At 45.3% G+C, this 11,772-nt stretch overlaps 1 long non-coding RNA gene across 1 annotated transcript; it reads left to right on the top strand.

Annotated features, from left to right (window-relative positions):
• Nucleotides 1-402: 402 nt before the first annotated feature.
• On the top strand, nucleotides 403-3,404 carry LOC306669602. Its single transcript, XR_013766168.1, has 3 exons — nucleotides 403-1,349; nucleotides 2,164-2,245; nucleotides 2,423-3,404. It is a non-coding gene; the product is annotated as an uncharacterized lncRNA (long non-coding RNA).
• Nucleotides 3,405-11,772: the final 8,368 nt, after the last annotated feature.

Here is an 11,772-nt window from a genome sequence, read left to right on the forward strand (position 1 = left end):
ACTAGGAGCACCACCCAAAATGGGAACAGGCCAATCAGACATGACTGATTTTCCTCAACATGCAGCTTCCCTTTGGCTGTATGTGGTGTTCTGAAGGATCACAGACCTATTTTCTGATGGATTTCTCCTCTGTCAGGGCTGGAAGGGACGGTTGTGTGTGATGGATCACGTAATCCCAATCTCATTTTGCAGAAGACCCTGAGCCTCGACTTGGCCAAGGTCGCACAGCTGGTGAAAACCAGGGGATTGAATTTAGCTCATAATAAACATCTCCTACAGTTTCCTAGTGTACATTTTTTAGATGTGTATGTACCTCATAGCTCGGCTCAAGTCTTTCTATTTTAGTTTATGAAATGCACACGAATTCTTCCAGGCACTCCTCTGAGGACTGGTACTACAGCCTGGGACTCTGCCAATGATCCTGCAGTGCACAGCACCATCCCCAGGACAGAGAAAGAGGGGGTCCCAAACACCTCTAAGCACACCGTATTGTTATCTGTAACGCGCTCCTTCTTTGCACTGTGCACCAAAGACCTCTGCATAGGACATTCAGTTCTCTGTATTTATATTCAACAGAAATTATTTAAGGTTTTCTTCCAAGCGACTGTCATTCTTGAGTTCTGCAGTGATGAGCTGGATCATTCCAGATGGAGGTTTCCCCTGAGAATTAGACATATAAACAAACACGCTGTGTGAAGACGCCGGCCAGGCCGAGGCAGGGAGAATCGGGGTCCTAGCCCCTGAGCAGAGGGAACCAAGAGGAGCCAGCCTCCCTACTTGGAGTGGGTCCCTCTTGTTCCAGAGCAGCAGCAGAGAGGCTGAGAGGTGGAGGCACCCAGAGGACGGTTTCAGGGGCTGGGCTTTTGGTTGGGATCTCATAAGGCTGTACCTAGGACAACAGTAGTCAAATGGGGCACTCTGGCCCCTTCCAGGGACGGTCACTAGTATCTGGAAGCAACCTCTGTTGCCGTCACTGAGGGGAAGTACTGGAATCCAGGGAACAGCGGCCAGGGATGCTGCCCAACACCCGGCCACACACAGAACGGCTCCCTGACAACAGGAATTTCTGGTCTAAAATGCCAGTAGTGCTGGGGTTGAGGATTGCTTAGCAAGAAGCTAGAGTAAAGAAGGACCGGAAAAAAACAAGCCTCTTAAAGACCAAAGCCCGGCTTCAACTCATCTGAAGCTCTGAAAATCTCTGATTGGATTTTCAGCCTAGCTGCTTGGTAGAAGCCAAAGTAAATCCTCCCGGAGCAAGACGTCACCGGAGCCTCCAGTCTGTGCTGACCAGGTGGAGGAGGGACCGGGAGTCAGAGGTCAGCAGATTCCAAGTTCCTTCCATGGTCCTGGTAGGATGTTAATTTCCATTAGACCTTAATGTTAAAAATGAATAGCATAGGGGCTGGGACTGCAGCTCAGCGGTAGAGTGCTTGCCTCGCACGTGTGTGGCTCCGGGCTCGATCCTGAGCAGCACATAAAAATAAATAAATAATGATGTTAAAAAATGCATATGCATAGTATAGTCTTCAAACCACTGAAAGAATGATTCTATTCCTTCTATTTATCTATCTATACATTCAACCATCCTATCATCTAACAATCGATTGATGGGAGGAAATGAAATAATATATTCAAATCAGGAATCTAAAAATAAATAAAAAATAAGTAACACAATAGTGAAATGATCCCCGACTCTATCTGTAAGACATTAAATGAAATCTACCATTCCCATCAGAAGGCAAAGATTGGCAAATTAAGTGAAGAAGAAATAAAATTCAACAGAAAGACTATGATTCTTTCCAATTAACCTGATTTTGAAAAGCAAAGTCTCACAGAATGGTATTTATAAGGACTAGAATTGTACTGAGTGACTTCTGTTTTATGTGGTTTACTTGTGTTTTATCCTTTGACTTTTAAATTCAACTATTATTTTCATCTTCTTCTAGATGAGGAAACAGTGGCCCAGGGAGAGATTGAGCAATCTGATCTTACATGGCTAGAATGCAGCAGAGTGAGGATTTCACCCAGGCTGGTTGTCCCCAGGGCTGCTGTTCTTATTAGTATTGCTAAGTCTGACCAAGGTATTAGTTAGGAATATTCTGTGTTTATGTCATTTCTGGGAGAGTCTCGACTGATGATAAGTAACTAAGCCATACTTTTCAGAATACATCTGCTATGGTTTGGACATGAAGTGCCCCAAAGTTTTGTGTGTTGAGAGATTCATCCCCGGCAGCAACGTTCAGAGGTGAGAAATGATGAGATTCTGACCTCATCAGTGGTTAATCCATTGAGAGCTGAATGGACCTCTGGAAGGGATGGAAGCTTTGGAATGGGGGAGCTGGTTGAGGGAGTGAGTCCTTGAGTGCATGTCCCTGGGGACCACATCTTATCTCTGTCCTTTCCTCTCTCTCTCTCCTTTCAGGCTGCCATGAGCTGAACAGTTGTGTGCCGCCATACCCTTCTGCCATGATGCTCTGTCTTACCATAGACCTTTAGCAAAGGAGCCAGCCAACAGTACCTGAAGCCTCTGCTATGGAGATCCAAAATAAACCTTTCCTCCTCTAAGTTGATTACCTCAGGCATTTGTCATAGTGACAGAAACATTCCTTTATTACTATTTTTTTGCAATTAATATAAGACCTCTCACTTTTCCCTGTTCATTTAGCCACATTTTCATTTAGGATTCTTTGGTTGCAAACAACAGAAATGGACTCTTCAGGATTTAAGTGAAAAGAATATTTACTGGAAGCATGGGAGAGTTCCCAGGTTAGACTCAAATGAAGCTTGGAGAAGCAGTCTCAGGAACCAAAGCATTTCTGGAGTGGCGCGTGGTATACAGGTGATGAGAACGTCATGCTGTGATGATCTCGTGTAGAGGTTGCGTTGAGATGTATGAACATCAACCATTTATATTCATCCTTTAGGCCACTTTTTTCAAGGTTCAAATTCCAGCAAGGGAGCATCTGTTTGACCTAACTTGAATGAGATGCCCTCCCCATGGTTAGGGGAGCCCAGGATATTCCACCTGACTCTCTCCCAGGGACACTCAGTGGAAAGAGACACCCAAGAGATAGCAAGGGCACAAATACCAAAGGAAGGCGAATTTGATGCTGGACAGCCCATATCTGGGTCTACTATGTTCCTTTAAAAAAATTCCAAGGAACTCTATTGTGATTCCTTTTTAGAAAGGAAATTTAATAAGGGAGGAATGCATATATAGGGACAAAAAGACGGATGAATTTAAAGTGAGGTATAAGGTTTTTTCTTGAAGTTGTAGGAAGAGGGTTGGTTCCTTTTTCCTTCTGTTTGTTTTTCCTGTAATGTGCATTTATTACTTTTTTTTTGATGAAAAATAAACTTTATCTTTCAAGATGAGGGGAGTGAGGGAGGAGAGTCTCTTTTGATGGTCTAGAAATATAATCACTAGCTACTCTACATTAATAACAGGAACATATGTTCCTCTTGAAATGCAAGAGCTGTCTTACCTCATTATTAAACTCTTCTGAACAGGAACAACAACAACAAAACAAGCAAAAGATAAAAAAGAAAAGAAAAAGCTGTCCTATTCCTGCACTCCCCAGTGTGGAAGGGCCTTGTGTTCATGGGCGGGGTGCAGGCGGAAGCAGTTTCCCCCCATTTCCTGCCCCAGCCACCCTTCCACACTCCGAAGTCTGTCTCACCAACACGGTGTTTCGTCTTCTCCCACCTGAAGAACCTGGTTATTTTGAGACGCAGGCGAAGGTTGTCTCGCTGGGATGCGTCACTTCCATGCAGTGCGTGACTTGGGAGGATGAAGGGAACCGTGGGGAGAGGAGGTCCTTTTGCAGAGTTTGGAAAAGGAAAAGAAAAATGAAACAGCTGTTGGCCCTGCAGGGATTGCAGAGCACATTCTTTCCTAATCAGAGGGTCACTCCACCTCTGATATGTTTGGGAGAATCATCATCTAACTCCAGGCCTAAGGCTGCCTCTCAGACACTCTATCTTCTGCCGACCCTTCTCCCAGCTTCTGGCTCCAGATTTCCATGATCAAATTTCTCTGCTCCCTTGGACCAGCTAAAAAGAAAGTTATGAGAGCTCTCCATCATTCGTCTCTCTCCTCAGTCCTTCCTCCTTCTGAGGTTTCCCATTTTTGGACTGGGTTTCTCTTCCTTTCCATGTTTCTCCTACTCTCTCAAGAACTGTGTGTCTCTGGGGATTTCTGTCTTGCCTCCAGGCCTTCCCTCTTCCTATTTAGTTCTCAGAATCCATTCTGGGATTCTGTGTTAGTTCATCCATCAATCCAACTGACCACAGGGAACACCAGGAGGCTTAACGGGTCCCAGCCGCTGGGCCTTTGGCTCTGGTTCTGCCCCACGTTGCTCAGCTTGTGGGCTGGTGCTGGCCACCATCGTGCTCCTTGGAGGTCTGCCTGTTCAGAGCTTGGATTGCTCTTTCTCGCTTCCTGCCAATGGGTCCCACTTCCAAAAAACCCAGATTAGAAAAGATGGGACATTAAAAAATAAAAATAAAAAAGAGCATGCTATCCTGGCATTTTCTGTTCCAATAGCAGATTTCTGATGTTTTGATGAATCCAAAGCGAGGACACAAAGTGCGAAGGTGGAGGGTTCTCGAGAGAGGGAAGTCCGAGCTCCCTTGAGCCCCTTGTGCTCTCTGTACCTGCTCCTGGTCTCCTCGCTTGTTCTTGCTCTGTACTGAAGGAGCTATTCCAAGTCCATGCTTCAACCTCCATCCAGAGAGTTCCCAAAGCAGTCCCTGTCTCACAGGCCTGAGTCCCCAGAACATCGTCAACAAATATATGGATTTAAGCTATTTTTATCCTCTACCCATTGCCACTGAATGTGTCCTGAGATCCTGTGTGGCATCAACTGAGTCCAGCTGAGAAGAACAATGATTAGCAGGTGACGGACGGAGAAGGGGGCTGGAAGGAAGAGGAGGAGGGGCAGCACAGGCCCCGGAAATGAACGCTGCTAAGGCAGAACCAGCGTGGGGATCCCTTTAATCCTCCCATCTGAGAGGACTGGGTCAGTTCCCCAAATCTCCACTTTGATGGATTATAAAAAGAATAACAATGATGGCAGTAATGGCTAAGACTGATACTAACGCAGCCTTGCAGGATCTGTTCCAAGTGCTTTACCTGTACTACCACAATCCCAAATCGTGTCTCCTGTTACCACCATCCCTGTTTCACAGATGACAAAATGGAGGCTGAACAACTCCCCCGAGTTCACACAGCTAGTACATAGAACAAAAATCATAAGACCCATGATAAAAAACATAATTTAGATAAAACAGACTTAACAGAGTTTACTTGAGCAAAGAATGATTCATGAATCAGGCAACTCTCAGAACCCAGAGAGGTTCAGAGAGCTCCTGCTCTGCAGTGTGGGCAGTGAGTATTTATAGATAAGAAAAGGCTGCAGGAAGCAGAAACGAGGCATGAAAGCTGATCGGTTGCTCCAGACTTACTTTCCCTGTATCGGTTCAAGCAGAGGGGAATTCCTTATCAAGCTGGCTGGGACTGGTCCGTTTGGGCATTTGGCTATTGTCTCTCTTCTGATTTCTTGGAAGGCCAGATAAACAACTTAATTTTGGCTTGGTGATGTGAAACTTTAGCATGAGTGACTCCATTTTGGTTGCTCTTCTGGGGCTTAGTGTAGGAACTCAGCCCAAATCAATGGTCTCCTGTGAATTGTATTCAGGACCATGCAGGCTGATTTCTAAGCTTGAACTCTTAAACACCATACCTTCTGGTGATGCCCCAGTGTTCATCTCTAGGACAGGCTTGTTACTCGAGATTCAGCTGACTGCAGCCTCCTTGGGATGAGCACATACTTTGACATTTGGGTCCTTCTCATTCTCTCCTGTGACCATCTAAAACTGACCAGGTATGAAACCAAATGAGGGCCTGGGAGCTAGAGAGAGGGAAGGAAGGAATGGGGAGGAGCCTATCCAGCTGACCCCACCCAAGTTCACGTCTCCCCCACCCTCTATCTCTGGTGTGTCCTCTCTCAGCAAATGTCACTTTCCTCCAATCAGCCAAGAAACCTGTGAAATTTCCTTGATCCTCTGCTTCCATCACACCCATGTCACCAAGGCTTTGCTCCCTGGCCTCCAAAAGCTGCTCACATCTTCCTGTCACAGGGGTGGCCACTGCCACATTCAGGTCCTCAGTGCTCTCTCAGGCCACCGACACAGTGTCCTAGCTGTGTGCCTGCTGGTTATACTGATGTCTAACATGGTGCTTCTCAGACTCGTTTAAACCCAGATGTGTGGGTGCCCATCCAGATTGGGATTCATCGGTTGGGGGAGAGTCTGAGAATGTGCACTTCTAACACACCCTCAGGTGTGCCAATCTTCTGATGTCCTTGTGTGCTGTTGGTCAGGGGTGACTGTGCTCAGACAACCATTGTGCTGATCTGTTCTCTATGCACCCTGCAAGAAATCACCTACGACCGGGAAGCTTTCGTGCTTTCTCCTTAGGGAAACGGGAGGCCGCTTACCTCTCCAGCTCTTCCCCGCTGTGTAGGTTACACGGCTGCAGCACTGAGCTGCTCCTCCTGCTGCTTCCACACCCCCAGCCTGTGTTGGCTCTCATAACGTAAGACGTGGACATAATATGTGGCAGCAATTATTATTGCAGGGTTAGAGCTGATGTCCACAGAGGCTCTACTGGAGGCAGGTTCTGACCTCTTCTTTTAGGGTGCATTCCCGAGGGTCCCCTTTGCGTGGCCTGGCTGCAGGTGACAGCTTCCACATACACTACAATCAGCATCTTCTTTCTCGCTCTCCTTCTTGCTGGGCTGGGTAGTCTCTGTCCTTTTCCTGGCCTTTCACCCTTTGGATATGGCTTCTTTACACATTTACATGGTGCCATCTGAGACAGATTAAATGTCAACTTAGTGGTGGCAGATTCCTTCAGGGGTCTCTTGCTAATGATGCTATTGATCCAATGATTAATCTTAGCTGGATAGGATCAGCCTCTCTAAGCGTGCATCCTAGCCCCATCCAGAAGGAAACTGCCTGATAATTGCTCTAGTGATTATTGTCAATAATCAATTGTCTGAGGTTTTTTTTCTTTTTTCCAAATCAGTGGGAGATGGGAATGTAGAAGTGGGAGACAGGATGCACAGGGCATTTGATTAAGAAACTGCAACTGCAGGGTTGCTTCCTGATTTGCTCTTATCTTAAAATCCAGGTACCCTTTGGCCTAGAAATAAAGTTTCCGAAGAAACATGGTTAGATGACTCTCCCCTCTACCCAGGCTCCACCCAAGCCACCGTGCAAGTGTTTGGCTCTCCTTTGAGGCTCCTGTTTTTTTTCTTTTTTTTTCCCCATGGAATAAGAACTTGGGAGGATATGAACTCTTAAGGACTTGTCCTTAAGGTCCGGAATCACATCATTATGGGAATTTTGACTGTTCCTAATTAACCTTGACCTTGTTCTTTCTGAAGCTTCAGGCTAAGCCTGTGCCTGTAGCTAAAAGAAATTCAGGATGTATTACAGTTGGATAAGAAGAGGGGGGAGGGAAGGTTATGAAAATCAATTTATGAAGCCCCCTATTATTTCCTATATGGATTCACTTACAGAGGCTGGGAGTTTTCCTCAATGCCTGTTTTTTGTTTTTTTTTTTTTTAATTTTTTTCCCTTACCAAGATGACTGTGTAAATAAAAGTAAATAAATAAAGCACTTAAATAGATAAGTAAGCCCCTTTGTCTTCATGAATCTCCATAACCAGTCACTTGCTCAGCTATATTTTAATTGAATTTGTATGTTTGATTTAGTTTCTTGGGTTTTTGGTTTTCTCTGACCCTATGATACAAAAAAATTGCTTTTAGATTAAAAACTTTTCACAAAAGAATCTCTTATTTAAAAATATTAATAAAACTAGGGGAAGAGAACCAAATTAAAAAAATAGATTCTAGATCCACCCACAAAGGCTCAACTCAAGCCCACGAGGCAAGCTGTTAGACTCTCTGCTGCAAGACTAGAACTCTCTGGGGCAGAGACGAGGCCATGTGCTCTTTGATGGTCCTGAATCATTCAGTTTCACCCTGGGGGAGGTATATTTTTTCAATAGCTTAATTAGGCATAATCAGTACACAATGAACTGCCTTCATTTAATGCAGACTGTTGGGTGAGTTTGGACCTGGGGTTCTTCTTAATTATCATGAATAGAGGCACAAAGATAGGACCCAAGTGTGAGAGTCATTGTCCTGGGAAAGCTGCAGTCAGTTGACCTTTAGTGGATAATCCTGTCTAGGGATAAACATTTGGGGATCATCAGAGACTATGGTGGTTAAGAGACCCAGCTCTGGAACCACCTGCCTATAAGCATGATTCTGTAGTAGCACTTGACACACCCCATGTGACAATGTAAAGATGTGCTGTCATCCCTCCATCCTTCCTTGAGACCCCGAGGACCAGCCTCTGTCTCACGGATCTCTCTTTTCCTAGCAGCCAGCACTGTGCCTGGGCACATAAGAGGTGCTCCAGAGTGAGCGAGTACTGGCATAGCTTTTGACCTGGCAGAAGAGACGGGTGGTGCATGGCTATTACTCAGAGTAGGAAGAGAGACTGATTATTATAGAAGTGACTAGAGCTGTGGAAAGAATTCAGGGAAGGCTTCCTGGGGGAGGCAGAATGTGAGCTGAAACTTGAATGGAATTTTCCTATCAACTGAGCTTTAGAGACAAACAAATTGAAGATTTGCATAGGCAGCAAACCCTCTACCCCCTTACCTGCAAGGGATCCCTCCAGATACCCTGCAGATGCCCAGAACCACAGATGGTACTGAAACCTATATATTCCGTTTCCCCCTATGTTTGCATACCTATGATAATATTTAATCTATAAATTAGGCACAGTTAAAGATCAACAACAACTAGTAAAAAAAATACAATTATATCAATGTACTGTATTAAAACTTACATGAATGTGGTACTTCATGGCTTTTCTTTGGCATATCTAAATTTCCAGCATCACTACTCTTGTGCTTTGGGGCCATTAAGTAAAATAAGGGTGACTTGAGCACAGGGACAGCAGCATTGCATCAACTGGTCAGATGACAGAGAGGTCTTCTAAGTGACTAATGGTCAGGTAGCACACGCCACACGGATACTCTGGACGAAGAGATGATTCATGACTGGGCAGAATGCCGTGGGACAGCACATGATTTCAACATGCTCCTCAGCCTGTTATACAATTTAAAACCTTCGCATGTTTTATTTCTGGGATTTTGTACTTCATGTCTTCCTTCCTACCATGGTTGACTCTGGAAAGCAAGGCCATGGTTAAGGGGCACTACTGGATTTCCGTAGGTACTTCAGAATCCACCTGGATTCAATGGGCATGATATTTAACGTGCATTGCTTTGCCTGGCCAACAAGTCCCAAAGGAGCACTGTTAGAACTGTGTATACTATTAAAAGACAATATTCTGGAAGGTCTTTGTTGTTTCACATATTTGATCATCCAAAACCTGTCTCTGTAGCTCTTGACATGGGAAAAATCCCATTTTTTAAATTTGGGTAGAGCCTAACTTGCTCTCATGGGGATACCCTGAGATGCCGTGATGTAGGGAAGATGGAAATTTATTGCTTTCTTAATGCAATGTTCCTGCAGTGGGCACTGAGGCTGGTGTGCTGGCCCTGCCTCCTGTGGCCACTGAGGAACCAGGGTTTTCTCTTCTTTTGCCAATGTCCTTAGGACTTTGTCCTCATCTTTGTGGTCCCTCTGCAGTGGAGCTCCCATGAAGGGAACCAGAGCATCTGCAGGGCAGGTGGCTTGGAGAAGATGCAGAAGTTCCTCAGGTCATCACCAACACTTTCCCTGGCCTAAATCTAGACCTTGGCTCACTCTGCATGGCTGGCTGTAGGCCAGCCTGGGGATGTAGTCACAACCTGGCCTTAGCCCAGCTTCAATTCTGTTCCTGAGGAAGAAATGCATCCTGGTAGGTGATCATCGTGTTTACCGTGGGAGGACTGCCACAGAATGGTCAGTCTCTTACAGATGTATCTGGGGAATTTTTGCAAACAATGGATCGGTCCTTTATTTCAGGTTAAAGTAATAAACATTGCACCTCAGCCAGAATCCACCAGTTGATGAAGTTCAGAAGGCCTATCTCTCCCGTCCATTATTAGGTGGGGAGGGTTATTCTTGGTCTCTCAGGATCCACACACACCTTCTCCCTTTTCCTCTCTTCTTACAACCTCTGGCCGCTTTTCGCCCTGTTGCTTCTTTCTTCAGAGTTCTGCCTTCTCCCAAGGTCTCACCTTCAATTTGGGGTGTCAGTCATTCTCTGCTTCTCCTGATCCCACAGCTGGAAAGGGGTGTAGGGCTGTGCGAGGGGCTTCACATTCCAAGATTAGATTAGAGAAGGGGAAAAAGGAAAGGTCCTTACCAAGCCCTGGCTTCAGGGCCCAGAACCTAAAAGACACCTAACTTCTTGTACTTCAAGGATCAACTCCTGTTGAATACTATGCTATAAGAATTTGTGGGTCCTTCTCTTCTGTGTTGCAAATGACAGTCCTCTCTTGTAGACTTCTCTCTGGATGTAGCAGAGCAAGACTTCGGAAAAGGAAGAGAAATAACTGCTCTGAGTGACGAAAAGAATTGTTGAACAAATAAATGAGTGCGTAAATGAATACACAAATTTTTTGGCATGTCTCTGATCCCTAGCATGCAGGAATAGGGTGGGATGTAAAACAGATCTGGCCCCTGTTTTTATGGGGTTACAGTCTGGTGGTGAAGGGAACCCCCTGAAACAACCATTCTGACTAGCCGGAACTTTACAAAGATAGAAGTACAAGGGGATTTGACACCTGTAATTGGGTGACCTAAGTCAGCATGTAAGGTAAGGCAAGTTTTCTCTCTTAAAGTGAGGGTCAGGCAAAAATTTAAATAGAAAGAGCTAACAAGATGAGGCATAGGAGAGTGAGTGGAGTGGAGGGTGAACAGGGGAGATGAATATTCTAGAAACCAGAAAAGCTTCACAAGAGCCCTGAGGAGACAGAGTTCCCTCACTGGAACCAAGAGAAGTTCACTGTGGCTGGGGAGGAGGAAAAGCTGAGGTTAAGGCAGAATTCTCCTCGAGGAGTTTGAACTGAATTCTGAGGGCAAGGGGAAATGACTGAAGAATTTTAATAAGACAAGTGATATGAATAGATTTGCACTTTAAAAGAAATCCATCTGGAGTTAGAGGGGGGGATAAATTGGTGAAGGGAGGGGGAAGGGCATGAGAGGCTGGCTGAGGTAATACGTGTAGAGAGGAGAGTGGGTTCTTAGATCTACCAAGATGGTGCATTGGAGGCTGAGGGATGAAAGAGGTCTTTACCCAAAGAATCTAGTTTAGAGATAGGGGTATCTGCATCTGATCACATAATACCCCAAACTCTGTCTTCATTGTCCCTCCCAAAAAGTGATTCATGAGAACACGTCTTCTTGTGACAGCTGGTGGCAACGGGTTGGTTCAGATGATGAAAATTAAATCTATGAGGGGTTAAATAACTAGCCTACCACTGATACCGCCGTTTACCGGTGTTGAGTCCTGCTTCCTCAGGGGTTGAAGTATAAGGCCAGAGAAGCACCCAGGCAAGCGTAGAGTAGAAAGTAAGAAGCTTTATTAAAGGAAAGTAAAAACAGACTTCTTCTGGGCGGAAGAAGGGGACCCAAAGGCAGAATCCGTGGGATGAGTAAATCTTGTACTTTTTATAGGTTTTATTCCCCTGTTCTTTCCCGCTTATCTCTTTCCTTCCTGCCTACGTGACTAGGCCT

The sequence above is a fragment of the Sciurus vulgaris genome (assembly GCF_902686455.1).
Source record: "Sciurus vulgaris genome assembly, chromosome: 9".
NCBI lineage: Eukaryota > Metazoa > Chordata > Mammalia > Rodentia > Sciuridae > Sciurus > Sciurus vulgaris.